The sequence below is a fragment of the Schistocerca cancellata genome, chromosome 6 (genome assembly GCF_023864275.1).
Source record: "Schistocerca cancellata isolate TAMUIC-IGC-003103 chromosome 6, iqSchCanc2.1, whole genome shotgun sequence".
NCBI classification, from domain to species: domain Eukaryota; kingdom Metazoa; phylum Arthropoda; class Insecta; order Orthoptera; family Acrididae; genus Schistocerca; species Schistocerca cancellata.
In genome coordinates this window covers 689,878,257-689,899,132 of record NC_064631.1, presented here as the reverse complement: position 1 = coordinate 689,899,132, position 20,876 = coordinate 689,878,257, and the positions used below count along the sequence as shown (strand labels likewise).

Sequence of the window (20,876 nt, the reverse complement as noted above, 5' to 3'; positions counted from 1 at the left end):
TTTTTAAGGGAATATCTTAAAGCCTGTATGTATATCAGTCGTCAGTGGGCCATGTTCGTGCTGCTTTTGCCCACAGACAGACGTGCTGGAGAAAGTGGACCGAAACTTCCGATTTGGACTCTTCAAATGCACTGAGCGGAACGGATGCCACTTCAAGATATTTTCAAAACCAAATAAAATAAAATTTTAAGTGTAGCTCTACGTAAAGAAAGCAGAAAGTGATACCTCTAATACTTTCTGCTTTATGATTTTTTTAAAATAAGGAAGTTCCCGCATCGCACCCTGAACTTCTCCCAACAGCTTTTCCACCATGTTTTATGACTTCGGACAATAGACGCGAAAGGTAACGAAAATGTGTCGGGTATTAGGGACCTGGGAACAGTAGGAAAAGGAGGCAGATATAAAACAATTTAAAGAAATAATGCCGTGTCGCAAAAACTGAAAGCAAACAGCGAAGAGGAACAGGTATGAAAACGAAACAAAACGACGGCCGGAACGTAACAGAAATTGCTCTCGAAGCGAGTGCGACTGATGGAGAGTAATAACCGCGCTCTGCCGGAAAGGGAACGAACGGCGAAGAGAGGCGGCGGGAGAAGATTGGAGGCGGGCAGAAAAAGAGCAACGAATCCGGGGGCACCGCTAAGAACAAGTGCGCGCCGCGGCGTGACAAAATATAATGGCTGCCCGCCGCAGAAGACGGCGCCAGCGAGGCGGGCCTCAGCGCCGCAGCGCCGGGGGTAGACTACAGCCGCACCTTGCCACAGCTATGCATTCCTCAGCACCAGTCGCCGGAAGCAACGTGGGCTGGGGCCGCAGCTGTACTTGCAGGCATCGCGAGTGTGTCACGCAACTTATCAACAAGCTGCAGTGGAAGACGTTAGGCGAGAGACGAGATACACTACTGGCCATTAAAATTGCTACACCAAGAAGAAATGCAGATGATAAACGGCTATTCATTGGACAAATATATTATACTAGAAGTGACATGTGATTACATTTTCGCGCAATTTGGGTGCATAGATCCTGAGAAATCAGTATCCAGAACAACCACCTCTGGCGGTAATAACGGCCTCGATACGCCTGGGCATTGAGTCAAACAGAGCGTGAATGGCATGTACAGGTGCAGCTGCCCATGCAGCTTCGACACAATACCACAGTTCATCAAGAGTAGTGAGTGGCGTATTGTGACGAGCCAGTTACTCGGCCACAACTGACCAGACGTTTTCAATTGATGAGAGATCTTGAGAATGTGCTGGCCAGGACAGCAATCGAACATTTTCTGTATCCAGAAAGCTCCGTACAGGACATACAAGATGCGGTCGTGCATTATCCTGCTGAAATGTACGGTTTCGCAGGGATCGAATGAAGGGTAGAGCCACGGGTCGTAACACATGTGAAATGTAACGTCCACTGTTCAAAGGGCCGTCAATGCGAACAAGAGGTGACCGAGACGTGTAACCAATGGCACCCCATACCATCACGCCGGGTGATACGCCAGTATGGCGACGACGAATACACGCTTCCAATGTGGGTTCATTGCGATTTCGCCAAATACGGATGCGACCATCATGATGCTGTAAACAGAACCTGGATTCGTCCGAAAAAATGACGTTTTGCCATTCGTGCACCCAGGTTCGTCATTGAGTACACAATCGCAGCCGCTCCTGTCTGTGATGCAGCGTCAAGGGTAACCGCATACATGGTCTCCGAGCTGATAGTCCATGCTGCTGCAAACGTCGTCGAACTGTTCGTGCAGATGGTTGTTGTCTTGCAAACGTCCCCATCTGTTGACTCAGGGATCGAGACGTGGCTGCACGATCCGTTATAGCCATGCGGACAAGATGCCTCTCATCTCGACTGCTAGTGATACGAGGCCATTGGGATCCAGCACGGCGTTGCGTATTACCCTCCTGAACCCACGGATTCCATATTCCTCGAACAGTCATTGGATCTCGACCAACGCGAGCAGCAATGTCGCGATACGATAAACCGCAATCGCGATAGGCTACAATCCTACCTTTATCAAAGAAGGAAACGTCATGGTACACATTTCTCCTCCTTAGACGAGGCATCACAACAACGTTTCACCAGGCAACGGCGGTCATCTGCTGTTGTGTATGAGAAATTTGTTGGAATCTTTCGTCATGTCAGCACGTTGTAGGTGTCGCCACCGGCGCCAACCTTGTGTGAATGCTCTGAAAAGCTAATCATTTGCATATCACAGCATCATCTTCCTGTCGGTTAAATTTCGCGTCTGTTGCTCGACATCTTCGTGGACTAGCAATTTTAATGGCCAGTAACGTATTTTTTCGCGTGAAAAATTAAAACAACTGTTTTGGAATTTGCGCGTACTCTCCACTATGCAGTCTTTTCTCTCCTTCCTCATTCGATTTCAAGCAAACTATTCGGTAAACAAAGAAAAAAATAAAGTCCGCATCTTTTAGTCTGACATAATTGCCCATTGTTCCTGTGATACATCGCAAATAAGTAAATCACCGGGCATATTACGAATAGTTTGCAGAAAAGGAGGTAGTCACTGGCCAGTTTACGTTTACGAGTTTCACGCCTTAGATTGCTCCGTACAAATTACAGCTAACACACCGAAATTGTTTTTAGCAGTGAAAGGAGTAAGAGGTATCCTCTTTCCATCTTCGAGAAAATACGTGAGACGTAATGTAGTTTGTCTGCTACGCCTTGCCGTCTACTAAGCGGAGTGCGGAGCTGCCTCGTGTTTCTGTTTTCCGTATGCTGCCGATACAAGCCGAGGCTGGATTTGGAAAACTTGAAGTGAAAAGACAGCGGGAGTCATCAGCTGGTGACGGTGACTGGAATTCTTTTTTTCAGTCTGTGCTGTCTAATTTCAGGAGGCCGGCCGCGGTGGTCTAGCGGTTCTGGCGCTGCAGTCCGGATCCGCGGGACTGCTACGGTCGCAGGTTCGAATCCTGCCTCGGGCATGGGTGTGTGTGATGTCCTTAGGTTAGTAGGTTTAAGTAGTTCTAAGTTCTAGGGGACTTATGACCTAAGATGTTGAGTCCCATAGTGCTCAGAGCCATTTTAATTTCAGGACACTTTGTGACAGGCGTGAAAGATACCCGAAAGCTGATCTCTTGTTACTGTGAGAGCAATTGGACGAAGCCGAGGAGGACAGTTCGCACTTTTTCTTATCATCATGGGCTTCTTCCATTTCTTCAGATATACTGCTTACTCCTACGCAAAATTCACCACCCACCGGTACACCATGGACACGGATCTCACTTTAAACCCAGCTATGAATCTTCTGAATACTCTTCAAGTTGTAAGATGGCAAGAACTATGCCCCTCACATGAAGTCATTAAAGATCACTGAACTCACGTTGAGCGAACAGTAGGGCTGAACAAAACTGACTGACAAGGTACAATGCATCTTGTAGAGGGTATAGTATGGACGGATTGGAATAATTAATGTTGGGTGATTTTTTTAAAGTAATTCACACGACATGAAAACTTTGTGGACAAGGCTTTGATTTACTGGAGGCTAGTTGATCCCAGGGAAGGATTCAGAGCTGACCACGGCCAGGTGTCGGCTGGGGAGCGGCGAAGGGAAGCGACAATGGGCAGCTTAGGGTGGTTCAAACTTTGAGAAAGCGTTAATGGGGCGTGGCGTCCAGCTGCCTTAAGATGAGTGACAGTGAGGGGGTGGTTGACCCCATGCTGGTGTACCGGGAAGCAGACAGAGAACTTTTTACACCTGTTGATAAATGTCCGCCGTCCCATTTTCAGTGAAACATGTGAGAAAGCCGCGCAAAGCTATGGTGGAGCGGTCAACAGAGGCCGAAATATGCGTGTTCGTGACTACAGCAACTTCACGCCGAATTCACGGTCCGCAGAGTCTGAAGTAAATCAGGTGAAGAGCGACAGAATGAAATACGCCAGCCTCTGATGGGAACGTAGGACCAAGCAATTTGAAGTACTCTCCTCGGAGTCGGAATTTCGGAAAAATTGGTGTTTTATGCAGATGCTAACCTTGATGGGTGGCCTGGGAGGAGCTAAATAGCAGAAGTTGAGAGGAAGGGAAATTTCGTGGAAATTTGTTCACTTCCCAGAGGAGGCATTGGTCAGCGTTGGGAAGCGACGCAAAATTCACGCGACTTGCGCTGGACGGGAAACCGAGGCGAAGAGCGGACTGGAAGAAGTCTCAGTAGAGGTCTTCCGTTCCCAGCTTGCCTAGAATGCGGACGTGGCGTTCTTTACTCAGCTTGCCTGAGAGAGAGTGAGTATCTCTGCAGTTCAGGACTTAGCAAACGGAACGACTGAGCTTGGAGATAGAAAGTTTTGGTTCAGCTATGTACTGAGCAAGATAGCTAGGAGTGAACAGACGAGCGCAGCCTTGCAGCACCACGAGGTCGGCCGACGTCCGCACAACGACGCCGCTCCGCCACGCTGAATTCGGTGACATTGCGCCCGCTCCGGCTTGTGTTAGGCCACTGATTAATTTGTTGGATCACATCGGCAAAGTTTCCACGAGGGTTTCGTGGGCCGTGTATTGTAGAATTCTTCTCGCACTTCGCATTACGCCTGAGTCCGTCGATGGGAATTAATTTTGATTTATCGCGCTTTACTCCACGTAAACGCAATTTACCCACTACCTGTTAGGAGAGTCATGTAATGTGACGATTGAAGGTCGTGAGTTAAAGTAAATCTGTGCCAATCGACTGCATCTGTTTTCAATCAAGTAGTTGAAATCCCAAGTCACTTTCTTAATTAATTTTATGCTCAACATTTGCATCTGGTGTTCAATAGCTGAATATAACATCAATGTGCACCCCTTTTCAATTAAAAGGGATCAATTCTGAATAAATTAATGTCAACATTGCCACCGCAGTTCAGTCAGGAGTCACAGGGCCTTATTACTTTCTTTGCGTTATCCGATATTGCGGCAGTTTTGCACTCTCTGTTGATCTGTTAATCAACTAGCTGGGGCGAACACACACCAAAACCAGATACGTGACGGGTGTGGTGTTACAAAGCTGTATCATATACTCTTTTGCGCAACTCAACAGTTTTAGAAATAATATCCTAGGTTTATCGATTTGTAACTATCATTTATATATGTATCACACTATGAAGTATCATACTAAGTGGTCTTACAAAAATCTTTTCATAGTGGCTTTTATAACGTCATTCATATACAGTAGTGTAACGAGAAACTCCCCAGCAAGGGAAATATCAAGTCGAAAATTCGAGTCCCGTTTTGTCAGAGAACTTGATAAATAATTGATCCAAAAAGTACAATTCGAGGAATTTGTGTTAAGAGACTTTACGAGGAACCACAGCCGAACTATGTTTGATATTCATAGCATTTACGGGTGCACCCGCAGCGGATATTTGAAAGAAGTTACATCCTCTAAAACATTTAGGGGTAGATGAGAATGTGACGTGAAGCTGGAGGAACAGTGCGGAAGGCAAGCAGAATACTTAAGTTCGTTGGAAAGGTTCTGGGGAAATTAGATACATCTGCCAGGGGAATCGCAAACAAAACGCTAAGGCGACCATTTCTAGAGCGCTAGTTCAGCGTTATGAGTGCTTATCAAATAAGGCATGACAGAAGACACCGAACGAATTCGGAGGCGAGCTTCTAGGAGTCTAACAGTTCGGTACAGCCCATACAATTGTGGGAACTTGAATGGAAATACGTGGAAAAAACGCTCTTGTGGCGAATCCTGTTGGGTTAATTTTGAAATCTGGTGTTCGAGGAGGAGTTCGCCTAGGGACTACGGGAGTAAGAGGACATCACGGCTTACGCGGAGTGGTATCTTCGCTAAATACACGCTTGAAATATGATAGAAAATCGCTAATGGCAGTACGAAATATCTTCTACCACTCAGTGTGCAATAACACACTAAGACTATTTGTAGATGAGAATAAAGTACGGCTGTTATAGCTCTGAACTGGTAATTACTTCCTTTTCTTTTCCAGTGTTTTTGAGCCTTACATAATGATCAGCCATAATAACGTCCTCTTCAGAACAGCTCATGATTACAAGTGAAACAGAAACGTGATTCTTGCTGTCTTGTCGCCTATCTTATGGCAATTTCGCATATCGTACATGAGTGTCGCACTCTAATGTGTTGCGTCGTATCGTCTTGGTGTGAACCGCACCTAACTAACTCAATTGAGAGGGTCGGCGTTGAACGTTAAACAAGAAACATTACTTTTCCAATATATACATTGTGTTCAGAAATTCCCGTTACAAACTTCTACGACTTGTAGATGGGACAGAGTGCATAATATTTTGAACAGAAACCCATCTCCGGAAACGTACTGCTTCCGTGCTACAGCGATTTGAAAAAAAGTTGGGAACGCGACCACTTCTACAAGTAAATTATTAGGTGCGACACAGTATATCACTTGTTTCACAATTCCATTCATTATTAGGAAAAAAGAAATTGCTCATGTACTTGTTGAGGGGCTGTTTTCAGCGTGATACAGTACGGCCTCTTCCACATCGAGTGTCGACGTTTCCTTGGAGTACACAGTCACGTCTGCTGACAGTGAAGATGTCTCTTTCTCGAGAACTTAATTTTTACCTGTCATTTGACACCTCACTGGCAGTGAAAGTATACTTAAGTTACTGTAACGTAGATTTGACTTTGTACTGCTGTATAAGTATTGTCAAAATGAAACCACTGTGACAGTTTCTTCTAGTGATACAATATTTATTAAATTTGAGGCCCTTGTTTGCTTGTTATATAGGACTATAATTTTTTTCAGAAGCTATGAGTTCGTGGAAGTTCAGAGGCGTGAGATCTTTGTCTAGAAAAATATGTGAATTTGTGTTCAAATACCACACGAAATAATGGGCGGTCGAAAACACTGTTCCAGTCGTTCAAACGTGAAATCAGCACCTCCAAAGAACAACTGATTGCTTACCTTTTGCCGACTTCTTATATTTGTTGCTTAGTACGAAACTGAAGATTAATTATGTGAAAGTTTTTAAAATTATATATTTCTTCATATCGTTGGGACTAAACAGTTAAACAGCAACCCATTTGTAGAACGGGAAGACATGAAAGTCATTTTACCGTGTTTGTACAAATATCCTGTATGCTCAACGGTACCTTATTGACATTGCAACATCTCTGCCCAGTGAGTGTGTGTTTTTAAAAGCTAATGGAACTGTGATATGCAAGTTGTCTCCTAAATATTTACAGCAACTGGTGTTTTTGGGAAACCTTCCAAAAGGCGACTTTTTGTTAAATTATCATTAACAAATAAATAAAAGGGCGTAATGTGTGTTATTAGACTGCATAAAATTATCACTCAAGTAAAATATCATATAAAAGATTATCAGAAAGAGTCTGAAAATCTTGTAAGGTATTGGAGGATAGGCTGTGCTGCGAAATAAGAAAAAACTGGATACATTTGCGCCGTTTCCGAGTTAATTAGCACTGAACTTAGCCAATCAGGCCTTTGCACAAGCAAATTTAAGCGATCGGCCAGAAACTATGTTGTCAATCATGCTATTCGTTTGGTTTTCTAAAACCAAACTAAAGAGCGATACAAAAATTGGGTACGGGACCTCCCCATCGCACCCCCCTCAGATCTAGTTACAAGTTGGAACAGTGGATAGGCCTTGAAAAACTGAACACAGATCAATCGAGAAAACAAGAAGCAGCTGAGTGGAACTATGAAAAAAAATAAGCAAAATATACAAACTGAGTAGTCCTTGTGCAACATAGGCAACAACAAGGAGAATTGGAGTTCAGGAGCACCGTGGTCCCATGGTTAGCGTGAGCAGCTGCGGAACGAGAGGTCCTTCCCTAGAGTGAAAAATTTACTTACTTTATTTTCGCAAAGTTATGATCTGTCCGTTCGTTCACTGACGTCTCTGTTCACTGTAATAAGTTTAGTGTCTGTGTTTTGCGACCGCACCGCAAAACCGTGCGATTAGTAGACGAAAGGACGTGCCTCTCCAATGGGAACCGAAAACATTTGATCGCAAGGACGTAGGTCAACCGATTCCTCCACAGGAAAACACGTCTGATATATTCTATACGACACTGGTGACGGCATGTGCGTCACATGACAGGAATATGTTGTCGACCCACCTAACTTGTACACTTGGCGAAGGGTAAAAAGATTCTTCTACCTTGCCCGATTTAGGTTTTCTTGTGGACGTGATTATCACTCCCAAAAAAGCGATCGCATCGGACGGACAGATAATAATTGTCTGAAAACAAAAAATTAAAATTTTCACACGAGAGCACACTTGAACCAAGGACCTCTCGTTCCGTAGTTGCTCACGCTGACTACAGGACCACGGCATTCCTCGCCGGATACGACCCTTGAAGTTGCATATCTTTCACATGAACTACTCAGTTTGTATATTTCGCTTATTTTTTTCATAGTACCACACAACTGTTTTCTCGATTGATCTGTGTTCAGTTTTTCAAGGTCTATCCACTCTGCCAACCTATAACTAAATCTGAGGGGGGTGCGATGGGGAGGTTCCCTTGTAAGGATCCACGCCGAGGCAAAGGGCGAGCGGCCTCGTGCCCTGCCATCTACACTACGCTATGGGAACAACCGACACTAACTGTACTGGCGGACGGCTAGAATTTGTGCGCTCAATGGCCTGACTGGTAAACTACAATGCTAATTAACTCTGAAACGGCGCAACGTATTGATTTTTTTTTTTCCTCAACAATTATTTCGCAGCACAACCTACCCTGCAAACACCCTTCCAAGCTTTCAGATTGTTTCTGTGTACTCAACATTACCTCGTCTGTTGTTGTTGTTGTGGTCTTCAGTCCTGAGACTGGTTTGATGCAGCTCTCCATGCTACTCTATCCTGTGCAAGCTTCTTCATCTCCCAGTATCTACTGCAACCTACATCCTTCTGAATCTGCTTAGTGTATTCATCTCTTGGTCTCCCTCTACGATTTTTACCCTCCACACTGCCCTCCAATGCTAAATTTGTGATCCCTTGATGCCTCAAAACATGTCCTACCAACCGATCCCTTCTTCTAGTCAAGTTGTGCCACAAACTTCTCTTCTCCCCAATCCTATTCAATACCTCCTCATTAGTTACGTGATCTACCCACCTTATCTTCAGCATTCTTCTGTAGCACCACATTTCGAAAGCTTCTATTCTCTTCTTGTCCAAACTAGTTATCGTCCATGTTTCACTTCCATACATGGCTACACTCCATACAAATACTTTCAGAAACGACTTCCCGACACTTAAATCTATACTCGATGTTAACAAATTCCTCTTCTTGAGAAACGCTTTCCTTGCCATTGCCAGTCTACATTTTATATCCTCTCTACTTCGACCATCATCAGTTATTTTACTCCCTAAATAGCAAAACTCCTTTACTACTTTAAGTGTCTCATTTCCTAATCTAATTCCCTCAGCATCACCCGACTTAATTCGACTACATTCCATTATCCTCGTTTTGCTTTTGTTGATGTTCATCTTATATCCTCCTTTCAAGACACTGTCCATTCCGTTCAACTGCTCTTCCAAGTCCTTTGATGTCTCTGACAGAATTACAATGTCATCGTCGAACCTCAAAGTTTTTACTTCTTCTCCATGAATTTTAATACCTACTCCGAATTTTTCTTTTGTTTCCTTTACTGCCTGCTCAATATACAGATTGAATAACATCGGGGAGAGGCAACAACCCTGTCTTACTCCTTTCCCAACCACTGCTTTCCTTTCATGCCCCTCGACTCTTATAACTGCCATCTGGTTTCTGTACAAACTGTAAATAGCACCTCATCTGTATAGAAAATTAAAGTACAGATATGAATAGACATCGATAGTGTTCGAGTACTCCTGAGTATAGCAGGACGACCAAAGTACCACTCATTTGAGTAGTTATCGATACTTTGATGGTATCGAAACATTCCTACGTTCCCCTGGCACGCTCTCCCCTCTGCCCTCCACGCACTGCTCGGAGTGTCTGGAGAAAGGTCAAGCCCCTACGACACGGCACGTGTGTCGCTCGGCAGAGATAAGAGGACAATCGTTCCGTTGTCAGGACAGCGGCCAGAACACGCCCACTGGCTTTCTCTGTAACTGCTCGCCGGAATGTGGCACAGGGCAACAGCTATGCAGGCGAACGTGCCACAAATCAACAACTTCCGAAGCGATTTTCGATGTGCTCAGAAAACGTTCGATACACTTAATACGTTTCCCGTTAGCACTAATAATTTGGCGGACTGCATGAGTCGCAATGTTCATTAGCTGCGGAAATGTGTTACATATCTGCAGTCGTAATCCCAATAAGGTATCAACAGCCTGTTGCAATATAAGAGCAATGTAAGGACTCTAGTGCACGTGTGCACTACGCGAAATCTAAAGATGTAGAATCGTTTGACTACACGGTCAGTTACTATCGTAAAACCTGGGAACAGACACTTCATAAAAGAATCCAGGGGGGGGGGGCATTACACCCATGGAAATAAAATAAATGTGTTATATCAATGATAAGGAAAGCAAATGGAAGATGTTGATTCGCTGAGAAACTGGAGTTTGTAGCAAAAGATGAGGTTTAGGGGTTCGCTATTGTATTGCATCTCATTAGACAGGGAGTACAACGTCTTATTGTTCGCCAACCATGTTAACTAAATGCAGATGGTATCCACGTGGTGTAATGAATGGCAGCCTACAGTATGTACAACCGGTAGTGGAGTACGTATGTACAGGAAGATGGAAATAGTGGGCGTCTGTAAACAGGAGACTGAAATATGGTCATCAAGTGTAGTTCAGGGAGTGCCTTTGCGTAACACCAGGGCTATTGTTTACAGAACTACTTTGCGGTCTGTTCCACGAGACGTAGTCAAAGAGATCTCACTAACCGAAAAAATAGTCACAGAACATTTTGTTTTGTTTTTTGTTGTCTGTTTGTCAACAGTCTGCATCCCGTGCCACAGTACCGCAGCGCTCCGGTAAAGGATCCTAAACAAAATGGCGCAGCCTATCACAATTTATTGTCTTGTTTTGGCTCCTCTAGTGCCTTTGTGCGGTACTGTGGCGCGGTGATTTCGATGTGTTTCAGTACCGTAAACATGAAAGATAATAAAAACTTAATAGCTAACCCTCGTACGCGCCAGCCAAGACTTCACATCCAGGTCATTTTATGAGTGGCGTTCCACACTGATTTATACTTTATTTTCCCCGTCATTTATGGTGCGCCATTTGACTGATCACTGCAGTTCCAAATATGTAGTACTATCGCCTAACCGCAGATGCCAGGACGATCACTAGAAGTGTAATCCCCTGCAGAGAACAGCTCACTTTTCCAACTGATGTCATTATGTGAGCGGACAACATGGATGTCAACATTAAGGTTGGGGCTGAACGATATTGTTTCTGTGGAAGGAGGGTGTAAACACTATTGATATGAAACTTCCTGCCAGATTAAAACTGTGTGCCGGACCGAGACTCGAACTCGGGACCTTTGCATTTCGCGGTCAAGTGCTCTATCAACTGAGCTACCCAAGCACGACTCACGCCCCGTCCTCACAGCTTTACTTCTGCCAGTACCTCGTCTCCTACCTCCCAAACTTTACAGAAGCTCTCCTGCGAACCTGGATATATCGCCCAAGCTGTGGCCAAGCCATGTCTCCGCAATTTCCTTTCTTTCACAAGTGCTAGTTCTGCAAGGTTCGCAAGAGAGCTTCTGTAAAGTTTGGAAGGTAGGAGACGAGGTACTGGCAGAAGTAAAGCTGTGAGGACGGGGCGTGAGTCGTGCTTGGCTAGCTCAGTTGGTAGAGCACTTGCCCGCGAAAGGCAAAGGTCCCGACTTCGAGTCTCGGTCCGGCACACAATTTTAATCTGCCAGGAAGTTTCATATCAGCGCACACTCCGCTGCAGAGTGAAAATCTCATTGTGGGACTATTGATATTCACAGGCGATTGGTGCCAGTGTGTGATGAGTGTGCACCGTTGTGAAAAATGCTCTTTTAACACGACAACCCTGGTCAATGTTCAAACGTTCAAATGTGTGTGAAATTTTATCGGACTTAACTGCTAAGGTCATCGGTCCCTAAGCTTACACATTACTTAACCTAAATTATCGTAAGGACAAACACACACACCCATGCCCGAGGGAGGACTCGAACCTCCGCCGGGACCAGCCGCACAGTCCACGACTGCAGCGCCTTAAGGGGCTCCGGAACGCCCTATACTTGCAATGTTAAAATAACGCTTATAAATTACATCTTTCCTCACAAAGTATTTGAGGTAGGAAGTTGAACTTTTTACAGATTATTTATTGGAATATGGGCTACAACTTAACACAGGGATTTTACAAAATTTTAGTTCAGTTATTAATGATGATTTTTTTGCAATTTTTTATTTATATATTCAAAAATATTCAGTTTTTTGGAAAAAGGCTGTGTTAAATTATGCAGAACGTACTGTGTAACATTTACTGAAAGTTTGAAACTGATATGTTTGGAAGATCCTTAGAAAACATGTAATTAGTATGAGAAAATAAAAGTTTTGGGAATCGAGCGACAAAGATTGGATTAACTTTTTAGTGCATTCCAGGTCCATAGGATGCATTATCTTCATCCTCTGCAAACTCCTCCTCCAGCTTCCTCTTGTTCCTCCTCCTGTTTGCTCTTGCTTGTATTTCTAGACTCTTTACAGCCCTGTCTGCAGCCCGAAGGCGTTCCTTGTCTAAAGCAAGCATCACTCGTACCATGTTAGAACCTATCTTCATTCCCATATTTCTAAATATCTTGCACCTTACAATGTTGCCATCATTGAAAGTCGCAACTAGCAACTTTACTTTTACTCATTATTATACTTCAACAAAACAGAGACTCAAGAAACAGAATTAATTACGAATATTTTCGAGATAACGACAGAGTAAATAAACATGAAACAATCGACAATCACACCAGCGATATATATTGAACCATCACAGGTTAGCGACAACACATACTTTATCTCACATCACTAAAATGTACCTGATGAACACGGACGTTAATAATAACACGATTTGACAGCAGTTTAACAGCGCCACAGTGGGTCACGCCCATGTAAAACACATTTCAAAAAAAATTTAAAAATAGTTGTAGTCTTCGGAATTGAATAAATTATATATCTATTAAAAGGTAATAGTCTGCAGATTCAGAAAACGCAAAAAAGTAAAAATTGAACTTTTCATGATTTTGAGCCTTTCCGGAGCCCCTTAAGCCGGCTCGGCTAATCCCGCGCGGCACAACGCTAGTCTCCAAACGAGTCGGAAAACCGTGGCCGCCACTGCTGAAATGGGTGTGCGGGTACTGCCATCCCCACCTTATTCTCCTGACTTGGCGTCTTCTGATTACAACATATTTGGCGCTATGAAAAAACCTCTGCGCGGGCATCATTTCGCAGAATTTCAGGAGCTACGAGCAGCTATCCTGCGGTGGTTGCGACAGATTCCGCAACAATGGTTCGAAGAGGGCCTACGAAAGTAAAAGGGGCCACGTCAGTTGAATACGGTGTCCGGCACGCCATCGACCGGTGGAAGTCGTGGTTTCTGACTCCCGCAGGGACGAGCGTTCTCGTGTTGAAGAGCACTTCTCTTCGGTGCACTCTACACGCACTACCATCAGTCGCTTACGAATATCTACAGTGTTCATATCCTCCTTCCACAGAAACTTGTCACACTCCATATTGTCCGCTCGTGTACAGACAGAGCCTGGGGAAACGGGCTGTACTGTGAACTTACAGGGTGTTTCAAAAATGACCGGTATATTTGAAACGGCAATAAAAACTAAACGAGTAGCGATAGAAATACACCGTTTGTTGCAATATGCTTGGGACAACAGTACATTTTCAGACAGACAAACTTTCGAAATTACAGTAGTTACAATTTTCAACAACAGATGGCGCTGCGGTCTGGGAAACTCTATAGTACGATATTTTCCACATATCCACCATGCGTAGCAATAATATGGCGTAGTCTCTGAATGAAATTACCCGAAACCTTTGACAACGTGTCTGGCGGAATGGCTTCACATGCAGATGAGATGTACTGCTTCAGCTGTTCAATTGTTTCTGGATTCTGGCGGTACACCTGGTCTTTCAAGTGTCCCCACAGAAAGAAGTCACAGGGGTTCATGTCTGGCGAATAGGGAGGCCAATCCACGCCGCCTCCTGTATGTTTCGGATAGCCCAAAGCAATCACACGATCATCGAAATATTCATTCGGGAAATTAAAGACGTCGGCCGTGCGATGTGGCCGGGCACCATCTTGCATAAACCACGAGGTGTTCGCAGTGTCGTCTAAGGCAGTTTGTACCGCCACAAATTCACGAAGAACGTCCAGATAGCGTGATGCAGTAATCGTTTCGGATCTGAAAAATGGGCCGATGATTCCTTTGGAAGAAATGGCGGCCCAGACCAGTACTTTTTGAGGATGCAGGGACGATGGGACTGCAACATGGGGCTTTTCGGTTCCCCATATGCGCCAGTTCTGTTTATTGACGAAGCCGTCCAGGTTAAAATAAGCTTCGTCAGTAAACCAAATGCTGCCCACATGCATATGGCCGTCATCAATCCTGTGCACTATATCGTTAGCGAATGTCTCTCGTGCAGCAATGGTAGCGGCGCTGAGGGGTTGCCGCGTTTGAATTTTGTATGGATAGAGGTGTAAACTCTGGCGCACGACACGATACGTGGACGTTGGCGTCATTTGGACCGCAGCTGCAACACGGCGAACGGAAACCCGAGGCCGCTGTCGGATCACCTGCTGCACTAGCTGCGCGTTGCCCTCTGTGGTTGCCGTACGCGGTCGCCCTACCTTTCCAGCACGTTCATCCGTCACGTTCCCAGTCCGTTGAAATTTTTCAAACAGATCCTTTATTGTATCGCTTTTCGGTCCTTTGGTTACATTAAACCTCCGTTGAAAACTTCGTCTTGTTGCAACAACACTGTGTTCTAGGCGGTGGAATTCCAACACCAGAAAAGTCGTCTGTTCTAAGGAATAAACCATGTTGTCTACAGCACACTTGCACGTTGTGAACAGCACACGCTTACAGCAGAAAGACGACGTACAGAATGGCGCACCCACAGACTGCGTTGTCTTCTATATCTTTCACATCACTTGCAGCGCCATCTGTTGTTCAAAATTGTAACTACTGTAATTTCGAAAGTTTGTCCGCCTGAAAATGTACTGTTGTCCCAAGCATATTGCAACAAACGGTGTTTCTATCGCTGCTCGTTTAGTTTTTATTGCCGTTTCAAATATACCGGTCATTTTTGAAACACCCTGTACAACTGTAGTGACGAGTCATACGACGCACAATGAATGATGGCAAAAAAAAATCGTAAATCGATATAGAGCGTCCCAGGTACAAGTCCTTCGCTGTGACAGACAATGGCTCCGCCATTTTAATTACCGCCTGAACAGAGCGGCTGCGGTGTCGCGACGCGCTGACACACGGGCTGGAAATGTCAGCTAAGTTTACGCGCGCCCGCCGCCCCGGCCGCCTGCCAAGGTGCCAGGTGCCCCGCCCTGGGCGGCTGCCAGCGTGGGCGGCGGCAGCTCCACACCTGTCTGCGGGTCTGTCGCCAGCGCGCCGGTCCACCAGGGGTGGGGGGGGGGGCGCCTCCCTCCTCGTCACCGTAAATCAACAGTCGCGAAAAAAGTCGCCCTGTATCCACCACACAGGACAGAAAAGGAGCACAAGTCTGCACATCGACACACGTATACTACGTGATCGAAAGTATCCGGACACCACCCCCCCCCCCAAAACATGCGATTTTCATAGTGGTTGCATTTGCTGCCACCTACTGCCAGGTACTCCACACCAGCGACGTCTGTAGTCATTAGCTATCGTGAGAGAACAGAATGGGGCGCTCCGCGGAACTGACGGACTTCGAACGTGGTCAGGTGATTGGGTGTCACATTTTTTTTTTTTTGTTATGGTTTTTTGTGCGCGAAACTGCTACGATCATTAGCGCCCGGTCTCTTAGTAAAAGCTAAAAAAAACGAAACTGGAAACCAGCAGCAATGGGAGCAAAACTCAAAAAGTGGGGAAACCAAAAACAGAAGGAAAGCTTAAAAAACCACTATAGAAAGGGGATTGTTTGTCCCCAAAAAGAGCTTCAAATGACTGACGTCATCTCACTGGCACAAATGAACTCGAGAACGCGATCAGCTGATCGCGTGTCATCTGCTAAAATGGAAGATATATCAGCCGACAGCTGTAGACGGGCGCGTAACGGAGCAAAATAGGGGCACTCAAGTGAAAGGTGTCTCACTGTCCATAGCTGAGAGCAGTGGGGAAGGACCGCCGCTTAAAAGATGTCTATGGCTAAAATGACAGTGCCCTATCCGGAGTCTACTTAAAATTACCTCCCCCCGACGACGAGTTCGGGAGGAAGAGGTCCAAGCACAGGGAAGAGCTTTCACGTCCCGCAATTTATTATTGGGAAGTGTCGACCAATGTGCGTGCCATAAAACAGCAACACGACGACATAAAACATTCCGTAGATCGGCGAACGGAATCATGCGAATAGCTGGCCGAAGAAGAGAGACTGCAGCCTTGGCCGCTATATCGGCCGCCTCATTTCCACAGATACCAACATGTCCTCGGATCCAGAGGAACGCCACAGAGACGCCCCCGAAGTGGAGCAAGTGGAGGCAGTCCTGAATCCGGTGGACCAGAGGGTGGACAGGATAGAGAGCTTGGAGACTGAGGAGAGAGCTGAGAGAGTCTGAGCAGATAACATACTGTATCCGTATATGACGGTAGTATCTGTTCCCGAAAGAACAGTTACCGTGCATGACAATGCAGCTTTGCTAGAAATGAAATGATAATTAAATGGACACCCTAGCTGCAAACAGGCGTTGATGTACTTCATTGGGGACATGTTGAAAATGTGTGCCCCGACCGGGACTCGAACCCGGGATCTCCTGCTTACATGGCAGACGCTCTATCCATCTGAGCCACCGCGGGCACAGAGGATAGTGCGCCTGCTGGGACTTATCCCTTGCACGCTCCCCGTGAGATCCACATTCCCAACATGTCCACAACACTACATTCGTAGTGCGCCTAATAGATGTACATCAACGCCTGTTTGCAGCTAGGGTGTCCATTTAATTATCATTTCATTTCTAGCAAAGCTGCATGGTCATCCACGGTAACTGTTCTTTCGGGAACAGATACTACCGTCATATATAGTTAAAATATGGCTCCCCGGCCATTGACCTTCTTGTGCGAACGCACACGCTATGCCCGAACTCGTACGGGACTTGGTAGATTAATCTGCCACGAGTAATGAGTATGATGAGCAAACATCTGTTAGGCGCACTACGAATGTAGTGGTGTGGACATGTTGGGAATGTGGAGCATGCAAGGGATAAGTCCCTGCAGGCGCACTATCCTCTGTGCCTGCGGTGGCTCAAATGGATAGAGCGTCTGCCATGTAAGCAGGAGATCCCGGATTCGAGTCCCGGTCGGGGCACACATTTTCAACATGTCCCCAATGAAGTACATCAACGCCTGTTTGAAGCTAGGTTGTCCATTTAATTATCATTTCATACTGTATCCGCTGATGGCGACGGATGTATTGGACAGCCTGGAGAACAGCGTAAAGCTCACCAGTATAAACCGAACACTGGTCGGGAAGCCGAAATCTATTTGGGGTGTCGCCAACAATATAGGCACTCGCAAGGGTGTCACTTGTGTCATACGTCTGCACGCGAGATTTCCACACTCCTAAACGTCCCTAGGTCCTCTGTTTCCGATGTGATAGTGAAGCGGAAACGTGTAGGGACACGCACAGCATAAAAGCGTGCAGGCCGACCTCGTCTGTTGACTGACAGACGGCCGACAGTAGAAAAGGTAACAACAATTCCCGCCTCCTTTCCATTTTTCGTATCGTCTAGACATTGCAACAATCCGACGCCTCGGGTTGACTGTCATCGATCATCCTCCACACAGTCCCGACTTGGCCCCATCCAGCTTCGATCTGTTTCCGAAACTTAAAAGACACTTTCGAGGACTGCACTTTGATAGTGATGAAGTGCTGCATGCACAGATAAGGTCGCGGATCCTTCGAAAAAGTCAAACGTTACACAGGGACGGTATAAACAAACTGGTCTCACGTTGGGAATAATGTGTTCTTAGCGATAGTGACCATGTAGAGAAGTAAATGTGTGGACGCGAAAAATAAAGACGCGGACGCGAAAAATAAAAGACGCGGACGCGAAAAATAAAAGACGCGGACGCGAAAAATTAAAGACGCGGACGCGAAAAATTAAAGACGCGGACGCGAAAAATTAAAGACGCGGACGCGAAAAATTAAAGACGCGGACGCGAAAAATTAAAGACGCGGACGCGAAAAATTAAAGACGCGGACGCGAAAAATTAAAGACGCGGACGCGAAAAATTAAAGACGCGGACGCGAAAAATTAAAGACGCGGACGCGAAAAATTAAAGACGCGGACGCGAAAAATTAAAGACGCGGACGCGAAAAATTAAAGACGCGGACGCGAAAAATTAAAGACGCGGACGCGAAAAATTAAAGACGCGGACGCGAAAAATTAAAGACGCGGACGCGAAAAATTAAAGACGCGGACGCGAAAAATTAAAGACGCGGACGCGAAAAATTAAAGACGCGGACGCGAAAAATTAAAGACGCGGACGCGAAAAATTAAAGACGCGGACGCGAAAAATTAAAGACGCGGACGCGAAAAATTAAAGACGCGGACGCGAAAAATTAAAGACGCGGACGCGAAAAATTAAAGACGCGGACGCGAAAAATTACAGACGCGGACGCGAAAAATTAAAGACGCGGACGCGAAAAATTAAAGACGCGGACGCGAAAAATTAAAGACGCGGACGCGAAAAATTAAAGACGCGGACGCGAAAAATTAAAGACGCGGACGCGAAAAATTAAAGACGCGGACGCGAAAAATTAAAGACGCGGACGCGAAAAATTAAAGACGCGGACGCGAAAAATTAAAGACGCGGACGCGAAAAATTAAAGACGCGGACGCGAAAAATTAAAGACGCGGACGCGAAAAATTAAAGACGCGGACGCGAAAAATTAAAGACGCGGACGCGAAAAATTAAAGACGCGGACGCGAAAAATTAAAGACGCGGACGCCAAAATTAAAGACGCGGACGCCAAAATTAAAGACGCGGACGCCAAAATTAAAGACGCGGACGCCAAAATTAAAGACGCGGACGCCAAAATTAAAGACGCGGACGCCAAAATTAAAGACGCGGACGCCAAAATTAAAGACGCGGACGCCAAAAATAAGGACGTAGGATATTAATAAAGTTTGCTTTGTTTGAAAAGCTTGAAGAGTTTGCACATGAAAAAATTCAAAGGCATTACTTCCCAGCACGCCCTCTCATACAGAACAGCGTTAATGTTTTGACTTTTAAACGGAAACTCTATACCTGATTGTGCGAATGCATGTTTCGATCATTCGGATAGATACGGCCGGTCTCCTCCTGCTACACGCATAACATACTCTGCAAGCCAACGTATAGTGCGTGGTGGAAAGATTCTTCTATCAGTTACACGTCAGTACGCGCTCTAATCTCTCTCACCTTACTCTCACGATTGTGTTGATGAAGTAATCAGAGAAAATCTTCGAACAACATATTGGTGGCGACTAAATCGTCACACACTCTCGCTCGGCCGCGCCTGACCCGCTGCCCCCACTCCGTCGTTACGTAGTCTACCCTGCCCTGCCCTGTCCTCTCCTCTCCTCTCCTCTCCTCTCAGCAGGCCGCGACATATCGTCACGCATGACAACTGCGGGCTCTGCCCCTCGTCGTATTCAATCACAGCGACACACCACCATCGCAGCATATTAATACGTTTTGCTGGATCCAGTCTCACATTACAGCTACATCTACAGCTATACTTGGCAAGCCAGCTTGCAGTGTGCAGTGTGCACTGGAGATCACTTCAGCTACCACTATCACTTATCCACAACTACGTTCCATTACTGAATGGCGTGTGAGAGGCACGACAGACTGTAGGTCTCCATACGAGATGTAATTTACCTAATTATCCAATAATTATCATTTACTGAAACGTAAGTGGGAGTAATATGTTGCCTCCGCTCTTTTTGAAACCCACATCTCTTAATGGTAATACTAAGACACTCTGTGCGTAGCGTCTAATATTCTAGTTAAAAGCTCGTAACCGTAACACTTTCGTGCTTAACTGACGAAAACGTGACGAAACGCGCAGCTCCTCTTTGTATTTTATTTCTCTTCTATTAATCTCACCCGGTATGGCTCCCTGACTGCAAGAAAAGCTCAAGAATCAGTCGAAGAGGTTTTTCTGCAAACCATTTCCAATGTGGGTGAATAACATTTCCTTCAGTTTCCTACAAAGAAGATTAACGTAACTGCTGCGACTAGCTTAATACGGTAGTTCCACTTTAGTTGCTTCGTACGTCGTAAACGTCCAAATATTTAATGGATGTAACTGTATCCCGTAGAGGCTTATCTCACTAGGGGTAAAATAGATACTGCTTACAGGAAAATTAAAGAGACCTTTGGAGAAAGGAGAACCACTTGTATGAATATAAAGAGCTCAGATGGAAACCCAGTTCTAAGCAAAGAAGGGAAAGCAGAAAGGTGGAAGGAGTATATAGAGGGTCTATACAAGGGCGACGTACTTGAGGACAATATTACGGAAATGGATGTGGATATAGATGAAGATGAAATGGGAGATACGATACTGCGTGAAGAGTTTGACAGAGCACTGAAAGACCTGAGTCGAAACAAGGCCCCCGGAGTAGACAACATTCCATTAGAACTACTGACAGCCTTGGGAGAGCCAGTCCTGACAAAACTCTACCTTCTGGTGAGCAAGATGTATGAGACAGGCGAAATACCCTCAGACTTCAAGAA

At 45.5% G+C, this 20,876-nt stretch overlaps 1 protein-coding gene and 1 non-coding gene across 2 annotated transcripts in view; both read right to left on the bottom strand.

The window, feature by feature from the left end:
* Window positions 1–20,876, bottom strand: part of LOC126088478 (uncharacterized) — a 441,574-nt gene that overhangs the window by 24,570 nt on the left and 396,128 nt on the right. The window lies entirely within an intron of this gene.
* Trnat-ugu (transfer RNA threonine (anticodon UGU)) lies at window positions 16,876–16,950 on the bottom strand. Its single transcript has one exon. It is a non-coding gene; the product is annotated as a tRNA-Thr (tRNA).